Below are 22161 nucleotides of genomic sequence, written 5' to 3'. Positions count from 1 at the left end.
CGAGGTCACTTTCAGGCTTATCCGTCCCTGTACTGTGAGTCTGTTGGTCTCTCTGTAGCTCTCAGATCATTGCTCTCTGGGAAGCTGTAGCTGGCTGATTCCGTGGGAGACCAAGCAGGATGCGTGGGCGCAGGAAAAAGAAGAGGAGAAAGAAAGAGGAGGGGGGAGGGATAGAGAGCTGGAAAGAGGCGGGGGAGCCGTAGAATCTGTTATTTGCGTCACTCGAGGAGCCAGGGCTGTCTGGCCAACAAACAGAGAATTAATCCGAGTTATAGCCATAGCCTGCTCTGTTACTGTGGCCAGATGCAAAAGGGCGGGGAAAGCACACGCGCCGGAGTCTGTGCACCGCCGAGTTTGCAATGGGCAGCAGGATGTTTGGGGAGGGGGCAGTCTGGCTAGGCACGCCCCTCGGGGGCCCTCAGCACGCCCTGTGCCTCCTCTGCTGATGGCCAGCCCAAGCCTGGGTTGGCGCCCACCTTGGCTGCCTCGCCTGCTCAGTGGCTGCGCTGAACACAAAGCGCTGTCTCTGAGCAGAAGCCTCTTCTAGGTTGAACCAGACCCACCAAAGAGGAGAATCTGCACGTGACGTCAGCAGCTGATGACTGACGCAGGCTGGCAGAGGAGACTCGAGGCGGCTGCTCCGCGCTGTCTTCATGAGTCTCTTTTCTCCATCCCCCCTTGTAGTGAATTACTAGAACGCAAAACACACACACACACACACACACACACACACACACACACACACACACACACACACGTGCAGCCTTTAAAAATTTACATTTCCAAAGGCGGTGTGTTGCCCACGCGATTTTGCAAAGCGTGTGTGGGGGATGTGGGAAGGGTAAAGATGATCGTCCCCTCCCCCCTATTTGGGGATGTCCATCGTGATAGTGTTAGACTCTAGAGCTTTCCAGGGAAGCTCTTCTGGGGGAAGGGGCTAAGCATCCCCGGTTTCCCCAACATGTAGGAGATCTGGTCAATGGAGACCTGAAGCTCTAAGAATACAACCACTCCAACGCCTTCTGCTTGGGAGACTGTGAGGAGCTTGCAACAGGCAGAGGCATACGGGAGTTATTATGAGGGAGGGAGAATATAAGAAATAGTTGGGTATTTTTCTGTTTTGAAAGACATCTATAGCAATGCAAGAGGGTCTGCAGAAACAAGTGAAGAGGGGCGCTTGGTGCACCTTTAATGTTTTGGACTCAACGTTCCAGCGAAATGCCTTTGTGTGTGCAGGTTTTTTCAGTACTTGCTAAAAATAGCATCTGGGTTTGATCGTGTTCCAGAAATAGACCGAGGGCTGTACTGGGATAAAAAGCCAGCGAGGGTGGAAGAAAACCTGGACACCACCGCACTCCCCCCCCCCCCCAATGTCTGGAAATTAATTGTTGGATTTTTCCTTCCTCTCTCCTTTCTTTATCCACCCCCCTCCCCGTTTCTTCCTCTCTTTTAAGGAGTTCCCGTTTGGGTAAGTAATATTATGTCATGTGCATGCCGCAGACTGTAAGTACAAGCTTCGTGCATGCTCTGGATGCATTCTTGGCTGCCTTTTTGCCCCTTCCTAAGTGGAAGAATGAGACCGAGTAGGGGTGAGGTGTAGCGCTGTGTGTGTGTGTGTGTGTGTGTGTGTGTGTGTGTGTGTGTACGTATATAATGAATTGGGGGCTGCATGCAAAGGAACCGAGAAGGAATTCTTGCAGAGTTGGGAATCACCCTGACAAATTTGAATCAATAGCAGCTGCAACGCTCTCTCTGGTTGTGGGTCGGCGCTGTTGAGCTGGGTTCTCTCTACTGCCCTCTCCCCTCCCTATTTTCTCCGTCATAAAGGGTGGCCAGACACGATTTAATGGGCCATCTCGATGCGAGATTAATAGAGACTATGGAATATAGACCAGAACTGCATGGGGTAAAGGTAATAAAGAGAGGGGAGCGATCCTCATTCCGCTAACAAACCTCTCTACTTGCTTGGGCTGGGTAATGAACAACACCTAGACGCTGGTCCTGGCTGGTCTTGACTGATCCCGCCCTTGGTAGCTGTCCACGAATATAGGTGCTGAAAATTCCTTGGTCTGCAGCAAGTTCAGTTCTGAGCGCCAGGGGGCAGGATTGGCTCCAGCTGAAGCTAACCCCGCCCTGGATGCAAAACAGGGTTCCGGAATGGAGGGGGTTAAGGATGTTCAAAGGGGATAGTCGTGACTTCGGTGAGAGCTTTGGGAAAAGGAGGGGTGAGTGGGAAGGAAAAGGGAAAAAAATTAAAGGAGAGGGAGCGAAGTGTTAGATTCAAGGATGAGCTAAGGCTGGGCGCTCCAGGAACCCAAGACCAAAGCCGGAGGCTCACCATCTTTTCTTGCAGAGGCTAGCCACTGTCTGGGTCTCCAGTCTCTGGCTCCAACACCTTCCCGCCAGCGGTTTTGAAATATTTCTCCCTGATGATGATGATTCTCAAAATAAGAGGCTATAGGTCGCTTATTTCGACCCTGTTCCCCGACCCCCACCCCGTGCTCCCTCACATAACCACATTCTGCAAAAAATTCCTGGGAGGGGTGTAAAGGAGTGTGTTATGTCACTTACTACCCCCGCGTCCTTTGCATCCTAGTCACAGAAGCTCTAAATGACTTACTGGGATAAGAGTATTAGAAACCAAAGGAATGGGGTTGCTGGTGCTGTCCACAGAGAATCCAGGCTTCGGAATATCGCCTGGCGCCTGTAAGGCAGTTTTGCAAACCACTAACAGGAGAAATTAGGGAGGATTGTTCTCAAGGTTGAAAAATGTTACTGGGGAAACCACCAGCTCTCTGGGGGTGAGTTGTGAGTGAGATTCATTACAATCAGCTCCAGATACTTTGGCAGAACCTGTAGCCAGACAGATGAGGAAGGAGAAAAGTTATTGGGTGAGGGGATCACTTGCACACAAAGCCATTCATACTGATTGACTCCTTGGACTAGGGTGCATGCTTAAACTGACCCACAGGAGTAGCCAGCCTGTAGACGGTGGGGAAAACGAAGCCCTCTTGCAGTCTACAATAAGCTTACATGCATGCAGGAATATTGTATATTTGTTCTTTTGAAGCTCAGGTCGATGAGGTTATCTGTGAGGAGGGGGCACAGGATAGAGAGGGGGAGACCAGGTAGTCCCTGTTCCACCTAGCAACAGCCCTGCCGTGAGTGACCGACCTACATCAGGGCAACTGGATTATAGCCCCTGGAGGGAAAAGAGGGTGAGTCGAGTTAATTTTAGCTCCGAAGGTCCCTTTCTGGGCAGATTTCCTTGCTGAGGCTGAGTCTTCGTCAACTCCTAATAGTAACAAGGGCTGTTACTGAGGTGCAGAATAACCAAATAACGCTGTAACCCACACTTTGTCTTGACAATCCACGAAACAAAGCTGTTGTTCACAGTCTCTTGGCCCACCCCTCTGCCTCCTCCTCGTCATACCAAGGGGAGATACTAGTTCTCTTTTCCAAGTCTCGCCCCTCTCAGTCCCACAAGTTCCCTGTGTTTACAAATTCTGCCTCATTTGCAAAGGAAATTCAGGGCGGGGGGTGGGGGGCTGGCAATCAAGCACCTGCAACACGTGAAGCAGTGGTGGTGGGGTTTCCAAGAGTCATGAAGTGGGAGGGGGGACACCCCATGTCCTTATGTCCCTCTAGCCCCCTCTCCCTTGCCTCTTCACTGCCTGGCACAATGCACAAGTTTACCCCCAAACTGGATCCTATTAAATAATTCAATGGTAGCGGTGCAATTTTGGTTGGAACCAGCACGGATTCCCAAGTCGTGACTGCAAAAAGTGAGTAATGCGCGCTGGCTGCGTCATGGCTCCAGTCACAGTTCATTCCGAACTGAGAAGGAATCGTGACTTCGCCTGGAGACGTCCCCTACATGGGAGCTGGGGAGGGGGGGCAAACCAGGGGCCAACGGGGGTGGGGGAAAGACCTATCCAATGAAAACCTCTGTCAGGGGGTGTTACATTTGAACACTGCACGCAGTGCCGCTGTCCCCTCTCTGCCCGCTGCACCCCCACCCCCAGCCCCCAGCCAGCGCTCTCTGCGGTGCTGGCTCGCCTCTCCCGCAACCGGACGAGTCCTCAACAAGTTGGAGGGAGGCAGGAGCGCAGGGGTTAAGCTCGGGAAGCTGCAATTACCAAGATCGTGACCCTCCCACACACTACAGTAACTTATATACTTACCTGGAAGAGCCCGCTTTGCCGCTGGGCAAACACCCGTGGGGGAGGGGAGGGGCAGGAGGGGAGCGGGCTGACCAGAGAGGGCCGCTTCCAGATGGCTGAAGCGCACACCGAACCAATGAACTCCCAAGACTCCCGGACTCAGGTAAGAAGAAAAGATTTGGAGCTCTGGCCGCCTGGTGATCGGTAGGCTCAATGGTCGACCCAACAGAACTTTTTTCCCCAATTGCCCCGCGCCACGCCAGGGGCAGGCGCAGACTGTGGAGCCCCCTCTGGTGTGGCGCTCAGATGCTGGAAGGGTGTATGCTTGCGTCTTTCAGTAGCTGAGCCAAGCAAAGGGGATGCAGTGGGAGGGTGGGTGGGTCGAAGAAGTGTAGGAGGGTGATGGATGGGTGGAGGGGGTAGGCGGACAGGAACTTGGGGGACCAAGACTGAGGTCTAGAGTTGCATCCTGTGGATTATAATGGGCCAAGGGCTTGTGTGTGTGTGTGTGTGTGTGTGTGTGTGTGTGTGTGTGTGTGTGTGTGTATCTGCCAGCCCATAGATTCCCGGGTGGCCAAAAAAAGAAAAAACAACAAAAACTTTTGCACCCAAGTTCTTGCAATGTTTGAAGTAAACCACCCAGACTTAGGTTTTCCCCACTGGGAGACGATACCACTGGAGAGGGAGACAGACGTTTATTTGATCACATCCTTCTTTGGCATTCCTGGGGCTAGGCAAGAGGGGACGGGAATTGCGTGGCGCTTCGCAGTAAAGAAGAGAGCATCCACTGGAAGTTAGGGTAGATGGAATAGGGGAGGGGCCTAGAAGGAAGGAAGGAAAGCGGGAAGAGGAGAGACTATGCCCACTCCTTCCTCTCCAGTCTCTCTTCTCCCTCCCTCTTGCAAATGCTGAAATCTCCTGTCGCTGTGGCAATCAATGCCCAGCTCACCCCTTCTTGTTCCCCCAATGTTTTGCAGAATGGGGTGTGGGAGTTGCAGCAAGGAAGGGGCACCTGAGGCAAATGGACCATCTGGACAGGTTTGGGGGAGGGGTCATGCGGGGGGAAGAGCTTCACCCTTCTTAGTGAACATTCAGAACTTTTGGGGGGCAGAGTGGGGTAGGGGGACTGGAGAAAGTCTCATTTGTCTAGAAATAGGCCAACTAGAGTGGGGTTTGAGCTTATGTCACGTTCATCTTTGCCAGTCATTTTCCGTCTGGTTCTTCTGGCTTAGATCCCTGTGGAAGAGGTCGCTCTCTTGAATCCCTCTTTCCCAATATACACTGCCACCCCCTCACCTGGGCTAGAATGGGAGGGAGTCATGGACAGTTTTTGCAACAACAATATTTTAATGTGTTCTCGTCTAGGTTTTGTTGAATAATTAGAAATGGAAATATTTTTCTCCCTCCCCCTTCTGAAAAAAAAAAAAAAAAAAAGAAATGTGAGCTCTCTTCTGATTGGTGGGTGACGATTTTAGTCCACACCAATGAGGTGGCGGCCTTGTCTGTATTTATTTAGTGCTCTGGGGGAGTTTTTCTCTTTACGCAGCGCCTGTAGTCACGGCTGGAACCTCTGCTGGGGGACTAGGAATGATAGGAGGGGATTCGGGGGAAATCTGGACGGTACCTGTTCAGAGATCCACGACCTTGCAGCCAGGGCTAGCAGAACGCTGATATGGGAAGTGGGTGTTAGACTAGATAGGGTCGGAGGCTCGGGGTGCTAGAGCGAGAGGGGTGGAGGCTGGGCTCAGAGATCTGGGGTACCCCTCCGAGCTACCCTTCTCGCCTTCCACTACCTCTGGAGGTTGTGCAGGGCTGAGTCGGAGGATTTCGGACTGTCTGGAGAGAGAGAGAGGGATGGGTCTGGGGACGCGAGGAGGGAAGCGCGGCGCGCAGGGTGGGGAGGTTGAGCCGCGGAGGAGCGCGCCGGGGACATCCAGCCTCCTCGGCTCCGGGGTTCGGAGACGTGCTGGGCTGAAGGCGGCGGCGGCGGCGGACCGAAGAAGCGGGTAGACTGCCCTTCGCGAATCTTTTTGCGGTCTGGGCTTGCTGTACATAACTCAAAAGCCGGAAGCCCTTACCCCAAAAAGCATTCGCGGAGGGCGCGCTCGGCGACATGACTGCAGCTACCAGCGACCGCCCGAAGCCGGCACCTTCCCGAAGCGGCTCCATCCGAGAGTTCCCCAGTCTTTCTCCCCGTTTTCCAAGGAAGAATCAGCTCTTTCCTTCCTGTCCTTTCCACGCTCCGGGAGGCTTTGGTCACTCGCCTTCCCGCGGCGTGTCCCCCGCCCCCAACTTTTTAATCGACTTTGTATCACAGGGGAAATTGGAGAGGGTGGCGTGCGTGTGTTTTCGAAGAAGTGAGAAGAAGCGAAAATGTAATAAAAGTTTACAGAAGTTGTATCGTTCCCCCACACCCCACATCCCAAATATCCCCCCCACACACAATAAAAAGTGAGGGGGGGCATGGTTATAGGGCCAAGTCAGTACCTGGAATATGAATCAGTTTAGGACATTTTACGGTCATTTTTGACCCGAAGGATTAGAGTCTGCAATATGGGGGGGAGGGGAAGCCCTTGAGGGAGGGGCAGTAGGCCCTAAGCATCCTCGGTTAGGTTAGGATGCGCGGAACCTGGTGGAGGTGAGATGAACCTCCGTGAATCCGGTAGCTCCGAAAAAGAGGGGAAAACACCCAGGCACCGCCCGCTCCCTGGAGCCTTCCTTCTGAACCTCCTTCCACCCTAATTTCAGGCATGTTGCAGGCTCCAGTACCCACCCATCTCCTCTTTTTCAAAACTAAGTAGCTCAGAAGAGGATAAAACAGGCGGAAACTAGGGAAAACCCCGCGGGGAAAGAGCTGCTGGGAGCTGCGGTGGCTTAGCAGTGGCGGCTGTAGCAGCCCCATGCTGGCCTCTCGAGGAGGCGCCCGGACCTGGGGAGGGAGGCAAGCTGCAGAGGGGAGAACCCGTGGCCCCCCTCCTCCCCCTCCACTCTTTGCAGTCGTGACCACTTCGGTTACAAGTGGTACAAATCAGGCCTTCAACACGTTTTGTGCCCCGTGCCCTTCGCTAGCTAGAAACACTGCTAGACGCCCTTGCCCTTAGGGACTGGGCCAGAAGGACACACAGACACACGCAAGTGCCCATGGAGATGAAAAGTAAATAAGGAATGGGTCTAGGGATGTGATAGCCCATGACCCCAGGGCTGCGAAGCTACCCGTTTTCGGGGAGGGCCTGAATTTCCCCTGCATCCTAACCTTTCTGCTTTCAACAAACTCTGTGCACCATTATTTCTGGGTCCCACTGTTACCCACCCAGACTCTACCCTCCCTACCCTCTCCTGAAAAAAAGGAACGGCTCAGGGATGTTGAGAATGCTGGACAGAGGCAGCCTGTACTAGCTCAGTACGTGAGAAAGCACAGAACGTGAGGACTCCAGGCTCCAGGACTAAGTCAGGGTCTCTCTCCCCAGATAAAGGACATTTTCCTTCTCCGAATGCATTTTCTGAAAGAGTAAAAGGGTCTCAAAGATCTGGACGGGCGGCGGAGAGGGAGCAAAAGCTAGGGGGGATTTTCTTCCTGCCTCTCACCTGGGGCCGTCTGTGGAGCGATGGCTCTCGGAGGGAGAGGCAGGAAAGCCACGTTAGATTAAAAATAGCTTCACACTGTGTCCTTTCCCCTACTCCTTTGTCTTTTGCCTACTGTATCCCACCTCCTCCGCCCCCTACCCCCAGCCAGGAAGCCCTTCCCTCTCCAAAAGCCTGACCATTCATTCACCAGATTTGGGAGCGAGGTGACCTTAGAGAAGTGAACTTGCATAGAAGGGCTTGAATAACCCGAGCACAGGCTTCTCAGAGTTCCTGGGGCCCCGGTCCCCTCATCTCTCCCACCCGGGCTACCCTTGGGACTGGAGTTCCAGGGCCCTAGAGCACGCGGCAGCGGAAGGCGTCGTGCGGTAGCGAGTCCTCGCCTCGCCTGCTTTCAGCCAGACAACTGTTGCTGTCTGAAAGCCGCCGCCACCGCCGCCGCCGCCGCCGCTGCCTAGCAGCTGCAGCCCAGAGCCCAGGCTGCTCACTTTGGGTCCTGCTGGGGGTCTGTGAAGGGGGGGGGGTGTCTCCCACTCCGGGGAGGGCAGGTGAAAATAGTCCTCTTCCCTTTCTCCTCAATAAGTGAACATCAGAGGCTTTTTGCATCTTTTCTCTCCTGCGGATGGTGATTACATCACTCGAGGACAGTGCGAGCCCATTTCCCCCTCTGAACTCAGTTTGCCATTGTTGAGGGAGGCGGGCAAAGGTGTGGGGGGCATAATCTCTTTAGTCATTAAACTTCTAATGCATAACCACTCACCTAGTGAGGCAGGGGCCTTGATGGAAACTTCTAGGCGCTTGAATCTGATGCCAACCCCTGAAGGGGCCTGTAAAAGAGCCGGCGGCCTCTGGCTCCAGTCTACTTTTCACTGGGAGTGAGGTAGAGGGGTGCTGTGTGAAGTATTAGCAAAGCTGCCGTGAAGACCTAGTCCCCCAAGCCAACTAACTAATGTAGCTTTTGCCTGTCTTAAAAATCAAGACTAGTGATTTTCTCTGGAAGTAACAACAGAGTAAAGGAACCACAGACACCCCCCTCCAGTCCCCCTGTCTTCAATGAGAAGAGGCAAGTGACCCAAGCCAGGCTTATCTGTCTCATTTTGGGCCCACTTTACCTGCTGTGGTCTTCACTGTTTCAGCCGCTCGCCCCACGTCATTTCAAAAGCCCCCCCCCACTCCACACACACATATACACATTGTATTGCCCCCTTCAGTCTTCTACTGGGGATGTATGTTTGCTCTAAGTTGCTCTGTTTTGCCTGGCTAGAGGCTAGAGGCAAAGGCAGAGTCCGATTTCAAGCATACTTCCTGCAGTGTCCGATTATCTCAGGGACCTCTCAACAGCAAGATGCAGTGGTCATCTCTGAAAAGCTCTCCTCTTGAACCAGCATTGGCCACTGCCCTGGCTGCTCTTTCCCTTCCCACCAGTCTCCCATGCCTTGACTGCCTGCAACATGCCCCAGTGCACAGTCTCACCCTTGCTTCTCAGGCAGCTAAGTAACCTTGTCCATCTTGTTCCCTTTTAGGTGGTCAAGCCTGTCCTGATACTGGGTGATGGCATGAGGGGTGACCACCCGAGGGAGGCAGTCTCAGAGGTTACGGAAGCTGGAAAGCCTGACCGAAGCATCTCAGGAGTCCCAGGTGAGTGGAGAGATGCCAACCCATACATGGCCTTCGCTGGGGAGCCTCATGGCTTCCACGTGTACTTCTTCCGTGGTGAGAAGGCAGCAGCTAGGGGTCTAGCATTTGGAAACAGTCCTCAGAGAAATGCATCCATCGTAGATGGTCAGCAGAAAGACAGCACCAAAGAGGCAAACCTACTTCTGATCCCACAAGCAGGACTTGGGTGTGTTTGGAGGGTCCCACAACCACCAGTTCTGAGGGACAGTGGCCTTATTTAGTGAGACCTACCGTTCAGTCTTCCTTCCTTTCATCTCCTAAGATGTTTCAGGCCACCTAAGGAAGGGGAAGTTAAGGAGTCTTTTGCTGTGGTCAGTTTCTTCAGAGATACCAATACGCTAAGTGACATCTCAGTGGAGCTCAGCTTAGGATGGATAGAAAAACATTAGGCTAATGATTCTTTGGTGTTAGGGAGGGAAAAGCAACCAGAAACTCTCCTTGCTTCTGAATGTTCTCTTAGCTGACTTTCCAGGCTTCAGTCATACTTTGATTCTTACTGGGGGATTCAGTGCACAGCTTGAAAGGGACAGGAAGCAGGGGCTGGTAGAACTGTGAGGAATGGAGAAACAGACCTACTAAGCTAATCCTTAGGTGCCATCTGAGCCCAACTAGGAAACTGCCTTAAATCTTAGAGGGGGGCTGAAAGAACAGAGGCCTATGGCACTGAAGAAAACCTTCAGGTTGTTAAGTTATGGACTGACTTGCTGTATTAATTCAATGGTCATAGGAATTTTTAAATTGTTTAAAATTTGAGAGCAGAACTCAAATAAAAAAAGCAAGTTGACTAGAATCTTCTATAAATCCCACCATGTAACGTGAGGGTAAAGCTGTCAGATTGCTGGCTAGGCCTAACTTCTTTTGAATCCCCCCTCATACATATAAGGATCTGAGGTTCCCAGGATATATCATTGAGAAATAGGTTATGTTAATTCTAAGAAGTTAAGATCAACTCACTTTCCTCCTCAATTGATATTCCAGCTGACCTGTGAGGACAGCAAAGAATGCAATATTAGGAAGGTACGGTTTTCTTCTCTGTAGATTAATGTGTTTTAATAATGTTGGAAGAATCCATTTATGGCTTCAACTTCAAACTTAGTATAATATATATATATATATATATATATATATATATATATATATATATATATATATATATATATATATATATGGTATGCAAAATCTGGGAGGTCTCATATAACATAAACATGCAATCCAATCTCTCCATTTTATTTATATATCAAATTGCTTATGTAATTTTATTTAGATCACTTAGCTGGGACTCCAACCCACATGATCTTCTCTGGGTTTCATTTATTAGTCACTAAATATTGTCTATCACTACCAAACCATAGAGATTATTCATAAATACAATATAGGATATCATAACAGATTCCTTTCCCAAAATGGCTTACATTTAGAATGTAAGGTTTCAAGGGAATGTTGATAGCAAGCCTCTCTAGCTAGGAACATCCTGGGGGCATTGATAGAAGGTTAGGCCCGGTCCTCATCTCTTCCCTGAGATACTCACCATGCTACTTTGAGGTTCTGAGCAAGTCTCAGCTTGAGAAAGTTGCTGTGTCATAGACTCCCAGTGCTGGTCATCTTCAAAGCCTCTGCCAGCAGGAGGGAGCTTGATGAGATGAATACCCTTCTTTCTCATTTTTCTTCTCTCTTGGGGAACAGAGTACCTTGGTTAGCACTTCTTGCCTGATGGCTACATTGTGATCCCGTAACATGGTGGTAGGCCTCATTTGAATTCTCCTGGGAGCCTTCTCATCAATGGGAGATCTATCTGGTTCTTGTTCCTCCAGTTCGTTCTTTCCTTCTCTGTTTTACGTTTCCTTAGATTATGCATCTGTGTGGATATACACGTTACAGCCCCTGTGCATCCGAGGACAACTTGCTGGACTCGATTCTCTTCTCCCACCATGTGGGTTTCAGGAGTCACACTCGGCTCCTTTGTCTGCTGAGCCATCTCACAGACCTTTCTTTTCTTTTTTTTTTTTCTCTTCCTCTTTTTTCTTTCTTCAGTTAACTCTGAAGACCACCTACTAATGGGATAGTTATTTGCCATGATCGGTTTGAAACTTAAATTTTAGCCCTTCTCCCAGATCTGAGTTCACTGTTTGCCTATGCTCTTTCACCAATGGCAGCCATTTCGATGCCATGTTAATTATAGCCTCAGGAGATATATATACAGGAACTGCAGCCATGATGTGTGGGCTAGCTCAGATCCATGGCTGTAGTGGCCATGAAAGCTCTTCCAACTTTCCTTTTTCCAGATGCACTTAGTGACAGCTTCTAACTAGGAAATAAGATTCTGTGCTTCAAAAAGAGATAAGGAGAAAAAATACCAAGTGATACAATGTAAAAATACGTTTGTAAATCCTTAAGAATACTCAGGCTCATGCAGGTTATGAATCATGTATGCCCCTCGATTTCTCCATCTGTAAATGAGACACTGTGGAGTTCACACCCTTCTTGTCCATGCGCTGACTCTGCTGCTGTTGAATATGGAGTTAGCAAAGACTTATGGAGTCCCTTACAGTGTGTATCGGGTCTTCTCCTCAAGCACTGGACTTTCAAAGAAATCATTCTTCCTTTAATAATCTGATGGAACCAATAGACTCTACTTTCTTGAAAAGAAAACTATAAACATTTTATAAATTTTTCAGGGATTTCAATATGCTCCTGGTCTCCATGGGCCTTATGCTTCTGTAGTCTTCTAAGGCCTTCAAATTACAGTATTAATATTTGAGTTTAAGGTTCATCATCAAATCTTGATTTTAACTCCTTTCCTCCTCCCCTTTCTCTTTAAAAAAAAAAAAAAAACTTAGCTGCACTATTGTCCTCTCTCTCTCTCCCCCCTTTGTGTGTGTGTGTGTGTGTGTGTGTGTGTGTGTGTGTGTGTGTGTTGTGATGTTTTCTCCTTTCTGTTTTGAGAACAAGCATTTGGAACATAATAGAGCACATGTTTAGAACAAATACAGACCTGGCCTGCCAGCCAATATCTGAGAAGCAAAGTGGATATGGAAGAACGAGGCTGATGTCCAAACCAGCCTAGTCCTAGGGCTCTTAAAGAGATAATCCATCTCTTAGGTAGTGTTTTTGGCAGAGTTTGAGGGTTGGTGAAGGGAAGACAAGTTTTTGTGAAGCTGTGCAGTGATCCACAACCTTAGGGTTTGCAGCAAAGACAGATTTCCTTGAATGCTTTTGTCATAGCCAGCCAGAGCTTTTCAAAGGGTCCCTTAAAGAAGAGTCCAGGCCCGTGTGGTTAGTGGACTGACAACTTCCAGATAACACAGAAACAGACTTTATGGCAGGCAGTTCTGTTAATGTCTCGAAGAAGAAGAAAATGATGTTATCGGGAATGGGATTGTTCCTTCATTTGTTTGTAGTGCTTAGGATGAAGCCCTGGCCCTTCTGTGTGATGCTTAAGTGCTCTACCACTAAGCTACAGCCCAGCATGAAAACAGGCATGTTAAAGGCTCAACTGAACATAGAAAGGTCAGAGAGCAGACTAGTTTTTCAGACTAGTTCTAGTAAGAGATTTTTTTTCATCTGTCTTTAGTGCCCCGAGAACTCTGCCTTTTAGTGAGGAGGCCAGAGGTCATTGGCTGACTCTAGTACTGATCAGATGTTAATGTATCTGTGGGTGGGAGGGAGGGGTCAGATGCTCTTATTCCACGTTAGTCCTTGAATAGCCAATGGGAGCCACTGCTGGGAGATGGTCATCTTCGAAAAGGCCAGATGAGGGCTACAAAAGCTTTGTGTCAGATTGCCAGTGGGTGGGATGAAGTCTATGAATTTCCAGTTCAACAGGAAAGCAGTGGGTTGGTACTGTGAAGTAAAACTGTAACACTTCATAGAAGATAAATCACGGTGTTGTCATTTTCTCAGCTTCCTCATCTGTAAAATGGGGATCATAATAACACTTGTCATCACATTCTGTCGAGAATTAAATGAGATTGTCATGTAACATGTTTTCCACGTAGTGCTCAGTACGTGATAGCTCTTTCTATTCTTGTCACTATTATTATGGTGGGGTTTTCCCTCCCAATTGATACATATGGCAATGTCATAAAGGCTTAGCCCATAGACTCAGAAACTATGGGACCAGAGCTATTCCCAGAGTGACAGAGGAAAAAAATCATATTTTTTAGAAGCATCTGTCCATTTGCTCCATAGCCTGCCAGTGCCCAGGATTATCCAGCCAAGAGCAAGTCAGAGGGGCTGGTAAGAAGGTCTCTTCCCTTCATATGCTTCCTTGCAGACCGCTGCTTTCCAGGTTCATCTCCCCTTTAAAGCTGTAACTTCTGGTTTTTTGTTTTTTGTTTTTATGACTGAATTTAATCACAATTGTTTTTGCAAACCTCTCTTTCACCTTAAAAAAGAAACAAAACAAAAAACCCCACCCTTCGGTCTGTCCAAAAGCCAGTCTACCTAAGGTTCTTTCCTTCCAGCTTTGCTCACAGCAGAGAGCTAGTGTGAATGTTCAGAGTCCGGGCAATTTCCCCCAAGGGTTAACAGAAGTCGTGCTTTTGTGAGCAATGGTTTCTCATCCCCTCCCACGAATGGTTTGTTTTCTTTGTTTTCTTCTTCTAAATCCCCTCTTCAGACTCAGAAACCTCAGTGTCTTCTACGATCTTCTCGTTCTCCCCTCAAATCTCTGTTTTCTTCTTGTTGGTCCACATAACTTGTCCTCCTTGCTTTTTTGCATATTGGCTGTAAGCATGAGTTTTGATTACAGGAAAAATGGGATGTAGACCCTACACTTTCTGGATAATTCTAGAAAACTAAGGGCCAAGGCTACCATTTGTACCTCAAACCTGGCAAGTAGAGCTAACACATTCCAAAGACAAGAAAGAGATTCTCAGGGCTTTGGTTTGGGGCCCTGAGGATTATTTTCCTCTTCTTTTAGTTTGCATGCATATTGGCATCTTCTCCCACCGACCTTTTCATGTTTAAAACCAGAGCCCTCCCTCCCTGCTTCTATTCAGCCACTTTTCTTTCTACACATCATAAACAGAAGCTCAGGGGCATGTTAGGCACAGCCTAAGGAGTGGTCCTGTTGTCTCTGCATCCTTTGGAGGAGGAAGCAGTAGGTAGTAACAGGGTTAACAGGGAAGCTTCATGGTCGAGAGCAATGAGCTTTGAGGGCCAAGTAGGTTTCCTGCCTAATATTGCCCCAATCCACTGCATGGCTTGAACTAGTTACATCTCTGACTGAACGTCCTAATCTGTAAAACACAGATACTGGAAGTACCTGTTTCATGAGATTGCTGGAAAGATGAAATGAGATGTCAGTCTGGACCTTTAGTCTGCAGTATGGTGTCAACCAATATGGACCGTTAATATTGTTGAGACAGGTCCCTCTGGACCCAGATCTACATAAGGGAGGTCCTGGAGTGGTTGGATGAGGAATGAGCAAGCAAAAAAGTAATTAGAAAGTCATTAGATGTCGTGAGGGAGGAGAAGACTCTAGAGTTTATGGTTCCTATCAGTGTTTGGACTGGACCAAGCTTTCCCAAATGTTGTGCATTGGCCTATGCTGCCAGATGATAGCATCCAGGGACCTTGTGTGGGGCTTCCTGGTCTCGATGTTATAGACTCTGATTAGTTAAATCACAGTGACTTATTCCACACTGAATGCTTAATGTCTCATCTGACAGATTGTCTAAGCTAACTCTAAGGGAGTCATGATCTCCAGGGGCAATTCATCTTTAAGATCCAGATTTGAGGATTATTTTACAAATAAAACAACAAAATAAAAGCCAGAGATGTATCTTAGTGACAGAGAGCTTGCCTAGTAGGGTTCAATCCTCAAAAATACACCCCACCCCACCCACAACCCGGGAAGTGGTGGTGCATGCCTTTAATCCCAGCACTCAGGAGGCAGAGCCAGGCAGATCTCTGTGATTTTGAGACCAGCCTGGTCTACAGAGCAAGATCCAGGACAGGCATCAAAACTACATGGAGAAACCCTGTCTCGAAAAACAATAACAAACAAACAAACAAAATACACAGAGAGAGGGAGAGACAGACAGATAGACAGACAGAGATAGACCTTCTCTGGCCTTAAGTGAACAAATTAAATGTTCTGTAATCTCAGCATTTGGAGTAGACTTATGAGGTGAAGGCTAGCCTCAACTATGTAGGAAGACCTCGGTTTTTGTAAATACTGGCTTTTTGGGGGGTTGTTTCTTGTTGTTTATTTTTATTTATTTATTTTTTTAAGCTGAGGACCGAACTCAGGGCCTTGCACTTGCTAGGCAAGCGCTCTACCACTGAGCTAAATCCCCAACCCCTTGTTGTTGTTTTTTGCTTTAGTTTTGTTTTGGGTTTTTATTTTTTTCAAGTGAGAGGAATATTTTTTCATTAAAGAGGTTTCTTTCCTCTTAGATGGGAGCTAACCAGAGCAACTGGGCCAGAGGTAAGAACAGCAAAGCAGAAGGCAGATTCTAGGAGTCCAAATAAAATCTTCTGAAGACCCTGCCATTGTCAGCAGAGGAAGGGTCAGTGAGCAAATCAGCCTCCTGAACATCTAAGCTCTATTTGGCTCCTGTCTTATCTGAGCATTAACACCACATTCATGAGACAATGTTTTAATAAAAAAGGGAAACAGTTTCCAGCCAGTAAATGTCTTTATGTTTAGTTTATAAATTAAAAGGAAAATGTATATATAGGCAACAGAGCATGGAAACTATCATTTATAATAAAACTCTGAAAAGAATTTTCAAACAATTGTCTGGCTAGGTTTTTGAATTTGAATCTGCTGCCTGCTGTTTGTAAAACAGAAGTTTAAGAAAGCATTTGAAGCTGTCATAGAAATGAATGCCCAGCCTAGTATCTTCCTGTATTTTCAGAGCCTTCCAACGCATAGATGCTTCTTCCCAAAGTTACCCCTCAGGTACTTGATAGGAAGGAAAAAAAACCTGTCTCAGCTAATTTTACATAAGAAATAGCTGTGTTGAAATGTGGAGCAGTCAGGAAAAGATAGCTGCCATGCCAAATAGCAAGCAAATGGTATTCAAAGAAAAATAAATAAATAAATAGGCTCATTGCTTTTTTAAGGATTAGCTGTTAGCTTTGGATTTTTTTCTTTTTTTGTGTGTGGTGATTTAAAATTCTGGGAGCAAGGGAAGTTCTTTTGAGATAAAGAAACCCCTTAAAATTGAACTATATCATTGATTTTTATTTTCAATTTAAAATCTTGTTTCTCAGTGAGATACCTCTTAGCTAATCTGAGACTTAAAGGGGAATTTTATTTCTTTGCTTTGTCTTTTTCTTTTTCTCCTTTTTTTGTGTGTGTTTGTTTTCTGCATTGCCAACTTGTTCAATACTAAAGATAATTTAGTAAAGGTTATCTTTCTATCAAAGCTCAAATATCTCCTACAGTATTTTATTTGTGGCTATAAAATAATAGCTTTTCACCTGATCCAAAGGAAATACAGCTTTCCAGAGTTACATACTCATTCATTGATGTATTTGTTTGAGGGAAATTACCATTTTCTGATGCTTATATTCATTCTTTAATTTGAAGTTACTATTTCTGTCTTAGTTAAAAATTGGGGAGTTAGAAATATAGATATTGATCAAATATTTTTTTCTAAATAAAATCTTAAACTGAGAGCATATTTTTAACATCATAATTTTTAAGTTTATGTTTTCACTCTGAGTTCATTTCTTCTGTTTCTTTTCATGTTTATAGATTATAAGCCTATAGGCCTTAGCATGACATAGCCAAATCATTTGTTTTATGTATGATGTTTATACTTATAAATGACAGTGACTCTGTTTTGCTTTTAGAAGATGTTTGTTTTCTCTAAATATAGGAAAGTCTTATAATAAATTAAATTGCCAAATTCTGAGTTACTCAAAAAAAATCACACTCCAGAATTAGTGAATTTTAATAAAAATTTCCATAAATTAAAAAAATAAAAATCTAAATCTCAGAATTTTCCCCCAAATTTCACAAATTGTTCGTTGTTTTTCTTCCTGGAATGTGTTCATCCACCTGTTGCCCTTAAATATGTTTTCTAATGTGGGAGAGAGAAAACGAAAGGAAGTGAATCCGGAGATGGAATTCCTTGTGACCTTGCCCCGTCTTTTGTGCTGCTGTTTCCGAGCAGACAGGGTGAGCAGGCCTCTATCTTTCTATCCCTGAGTCTTCCCCACCTTTCTGTTGGTTAGTCATATGCCCCTGACTGAGGAAATGGTGGCTTATAAAGATTTTTTTTTCAAATGGAAGTGTTGTGATAGAGAGGGAAATCAACTCTGGTTTATTCTTTCTCTTTAAGGGACTGAGACTTTTTTTAATGTTATGTACTTTGGGAGACTAATGTACATTTAGTGAGAACAGAATAGAATAAGGAGGCTGAGGTCTCAGAAAAGTCCCTAAGGATGAGGGAAAAGTACATCACCAGCCAGGAACTACTGTCGGAAGGGGCAAGACAAAGATGGATATGGGGAGCTGACTTCAACAGCTCAGCTCAACAAAGTGGTGGAAACCCTGAAATTGCACAATCAGGATGGGACTATGTGCTGTTAATTTCATAATGGCTATTTTGTTTATGCAGAAGTGTACAGTTGTGCAGATTCTCTCTCTCTCTCTCTCTCTCTCTCTCTCTCTCTCTCACTCTCACACACACACACACACACACACACACACACACACACACTTAGGTGCATGTGTACAAACACATACACACTAAGATCCAAGCTCATATTTCTCATCTAAAAGACGGGATTTAACCTTGTGTCTGGGAAAATTCAGTGTGAGCATGGAGCTACATGTGCATCCAGGATGAATTAGAATATAGAAATTCTAAATTTCACCTAAAATCAGAGTAGAGATCTGCCACATAACATAGCTAAACATTAGCCATATTTCTGGCATGAGGTGGTCTTTTATTCAAAAGTAAGTAACCCTCAAATCTGATGTAATCATCAGAACCCTTTTAATTCTTTAAAAAAACCTTTGTAATAGTATTATACAATTATAGTTAACAATGCTAAACCAAAAACCTTTGAATAAAATTTTAATCTCCAGCTTTGAATATAGGAGAATCCAAAGTATGGCCTAAGAGAAGCCCTATCTAGAATATTTCAGTATCAATATTCTGCTAAGAAAATGCAGTTGTCAAAATTTTAAATCTTGTAAAAAGAGAAATTGATTTTATCTTTGTAGAATACCTTGAGATCATTAGAAGAGCAGTTGGTGATATAATTGTATAGTTGGAGCCTTCGATTATTATTTACTGATGATTTTGCTAAGAAAATGAGAAATTTTAGGGAAAAAGAATGAGAAATGCCAGAACAATTTTCAAAACTAAAATTCAAAAGGAAAAAGGAAAGGAAACTAGTCTGAGCCCAAGAAGTAAAAATTAGAGGTTGTTTGAGGTAGGTTTAAACATGCAGTCTACATGTCAAATGAAATTCTGTGCCACTGTCTTCTTGAAAGAGCGTATGTGCATAAAGCCAAATGCTAGGCACAAAAATATTAGAACTGATGTATTAATTTTTTTGAAACCCTATTATTAAATCTGTTGCCTCTTCCCCCTTTTTTTCGTAAACATATACTCTCTGAAGTACATAACCCACTCATGCACCCCCTCCCCATTTTTTTGCTGATTTAGGGACAAGTATAAGAGGAGAAAAGTCAGTGCATTCTGCCTGATAATTAAAGATATTCTGAGAGCTGTAGAGAGAGCCAACTTTTTAAAATCGTAATTACTCTATAATCACACAATTCTTGAAAAAATAGTAATCATTTTTAATGTTCTGGATTTTAAAAACTGCATCTTTAGGAAAGGTTCTCTCAGGAAACAAAATGCTAGCAGTTTCTACCAAAAATATCTAAGAAATCAATAGAAAAATATGTATTTGGTTTTAGGAGAAGCATTTAATAGAGAAAAAAAATCCTGAGAAAACAGTCTTAAAAATATTGTATTGAAATTTTTGAGCAAAAAATGTATTAACTGTTTTCATTTTCTTTTTCTTTCCTTCTTTTTCTTTTCTTTTTTTTTTTTAATTGTATTGATGCAATGGCATTGAACTCAAAGCTTGCTGTTGTGTGGTCTGGTTAGTACTTTGGCCTCTTATGAGCTAGCACTGCCCGTATTAGTTAGGTGGTCCTCACTGTCAAAAAACAAAAACCTATGTTTGCACTAAAAATAATGGCTCACCCTGTGAAGTTCATTAGATGCTTGTTTTTCTTCCCAAATACTTGCTTTTTCTTCACAATTTCATTATCATCTTGTCCCCTACACTGCCCAAAATATCTGATCAGAATAGATTTTTTTATTCCCTTTTTCTTATTTCAGAATTATTTTCTTTGTCCAAGGCAAATACCTTTTGCTTCCAGCAAAGTGACAGTCTGTTTGTATGGGGGCTACTGTAGCAGTTCTAATTTGCTGCCATTGTGACATGGCTTCAGGCAAGATGGCCTTGGTGGACTCCCAGAGCTCAGCCCGCATTTGGTGTAAATGAACGTGAGTGTGAGCCTGACCCTTGCTGACCCTCGCTGTGCAGAGACCCTGAGATTCCTTTCAGTTCCCTAATCCAGCAGAGTCACAGGGTTCTGCATCCTGAGTCTTGTGGGGTTCTGTGGTGGGTTCCACCAGCATCAAGCTGAAGGTTCAAACCTGTTTATGAAGACACCTGACATGGAGTTTATGTGACAGAGCACAGTGTGCCTGTACAAATGCTGTATTGACTCACGCACATGTCTGAGGGAAGGTCTAACTGATAGTTTTGAAAAAAAAAAAAAAAAAAAAGCTGAATTTAGATCCACTGGCGAGTAGCAAGCTTTCATCGATTGTCTACCCGAAATCAGCCATCACGCGCTTGTTGCTGCAGCCATCCAGGCAGGCCTGTTGATTCAATCATTCGTTTATCTGACAGGATGTCCTTGAGGATGCTGTTAGATATACATAAAGACAACTTACTTCTTGATGTTGGTTGCTGGATTTTGTAGGATTGTGGATTTTTCAAGTGATCTTCTACCATAAGGTTAATTTATTTAAAATTAGTCTTCACTAGTTTCTCATTAACATTGACCAAAAACAAAACAAAAAACTCATCATAATTCCAAGTGTAAAGTAACCAAGAAATGCTTATTAACATGTAGGTATTCACTTGAATACATGAAAAACAATTTCTAATAATATACTCTCATAGATTGGCAGCTTCCTGTCTCTCCTCCCTTTTCTCAAACAAGAAAACACACATAGAACATTAGTACATATATGAACAAGTTGGGGGCAGTGGAGAGGGACAGGAAGGCAGTCCCCACTGCCCTGCTTACATGATCCTCAAGTTAGTCTGAAGAATGAATTGATTCTTTGTTCATTTTGTATATGCTCATTCATCATAAGCTATTAAGGACCTTCTAGAAATGATAGACTATCTAGTTCATAATTCTTTTGTACCAGGAAGAACTGAGCAAGCGTAAGTAACCCATCTTGCTTCAAATCCACAGAACATCAGTGAAGTAGTGACTGGTCTGGAATAAGAACCTCCTGGCTTAGTGAGAACTGACCCAGACTGGAGATGAGGTGCTGAGCACCTGGATAGAGTATACTCAAGATGGGGTGTTGAGCTCCTGGGTGGAGTATGCTGGAGATGGGGTGTTGAGCTTCTGGGTAGAGTATACTGGAGATGGGGTGCTGAGCACCTGGATGGAGCAAACAAGAACAAGCAGCATAGAGGGGTTGGGGAGAAAGAAAGAAAAGAGGAGGGAAAAACAGATGGTACCATTTCCTGGCCAGGGCATTTTCCTAAGACAGGCTTACCGAGGACTCAATTTCTGTCAGTCTTGCCTCTGTGCTATTAGATTATCAATAACAATTGCTATTGCTATTGTGAAATAATCCACCTCACTCATTCTTATTCCACCAAGTCCCTCAAAGAAAACATTTCAGGAATCTCCTATCTGCAGAAGTTCAGATTTCAAACAGAACCCCCCTCTCTCTTTCCAATATAATATAACAAGCATCCATATATATTTGTATGTATGTGTCATGTTACTGCATGCATGTAAATGCCAGAGGATATATAACTCTTGGAAGTCAATTAACTCCTTCTGGGTAGTAGGTTCTGGAAGGTGGAACTCAGATTGTTAGTCCTGGAGACAGGTGCTTTTTCCCACTGAGTTGCCTCTCTGGCAACACAGCAACCCAGGATATATTGGATAGTGTCTAAGAAAGTCCCACAGAAGGTCTGCAAATATTCATTCACTTACCACTTACAGGGGCAAGTTTAAATCAAAACAGATTTAAACTGCTGTTAATTCAAGGCAAAATGAATCGGATAATAACTAGAGGTCAAAATCTACAGGAGCTGATGCTGTAGGGAGCTCAAGGGGGTGGGGAGCGTTGTGAGCTCAGGCTTGTGCTGTGAGTGGGATTTTGATAGAAAGATAAAGAGCACAGGCGTGTCTGGCTGTTGGAACTCTACAATAATCTGCAGTGGTGGGTGCACAGTATATGCTGGAAACCTTAGGGGCTATTGTTATTGGAACATTGGGTGACGAGAATGGTAACAGGAAACAAAGGGAACCCAAAAGGTGCCAGATTGTAGAGGAAGCTGAATGCTGAGCAAAGGACTTTGTATTAACTCTGAGCGGCCCTGGAGAGCCATTGAAGACCTCTGACCGGAAGAGTTCTCTAGTGACAGTATTGAAGAGGTGTTTCCAGACTGTCTCATGTAGTCAGAGCTGTACTCAAACTCACTATAT

General features: G+C 45.5%; 1 long non-coding RNA gene across 2 annotated transcripts in view; it reads left to right on the top strand.

Annotated features, from left to right (window-relative positions):
- The first annotated feature begins 1407 nt into the window (after positions 1 to 1407).
- LOC118581215 overlaps positions 1408 to 22161 on the top strand; it is an 85491-nt gene continuing 64737 nt past the window's right edge. Inside the window, exons 1-2 of one of the 2 annotated variants that reach the window (XR_004944671.1) lie at positions 1408 to 1468; positions 9269 to 9383. This is a non-coding gene — a long non-coding RNA (uncharacterized LOC118581215). Of the gene's footprint in view, positions 1469 to 3917; positions 4327 to 9268; positions 9384 to 22161 lie in introns of those variants that run through there. The other variant, XR_004944670.1, reaches the window with a different exon arrangement.

The sequence above is a fragment of the Onychomys torridus genome, chromosome 4 (genome assembly GCF_903995425.1).
Source record: "Onychomys torridus chromosome 4, mOncTor1.1, whole genome shotgun sequence".
NCBI lineage: Eukaryota > Metazoa > Chordata > Mammalia > Rodentia > Cricetidae > Onychomys > Onychomys torridus.
The sequence above is the reverse complement of the archived record's forward strand: the minus strand, read 5'-3'. Positions and strand labels throughout refer to the sequence as shown.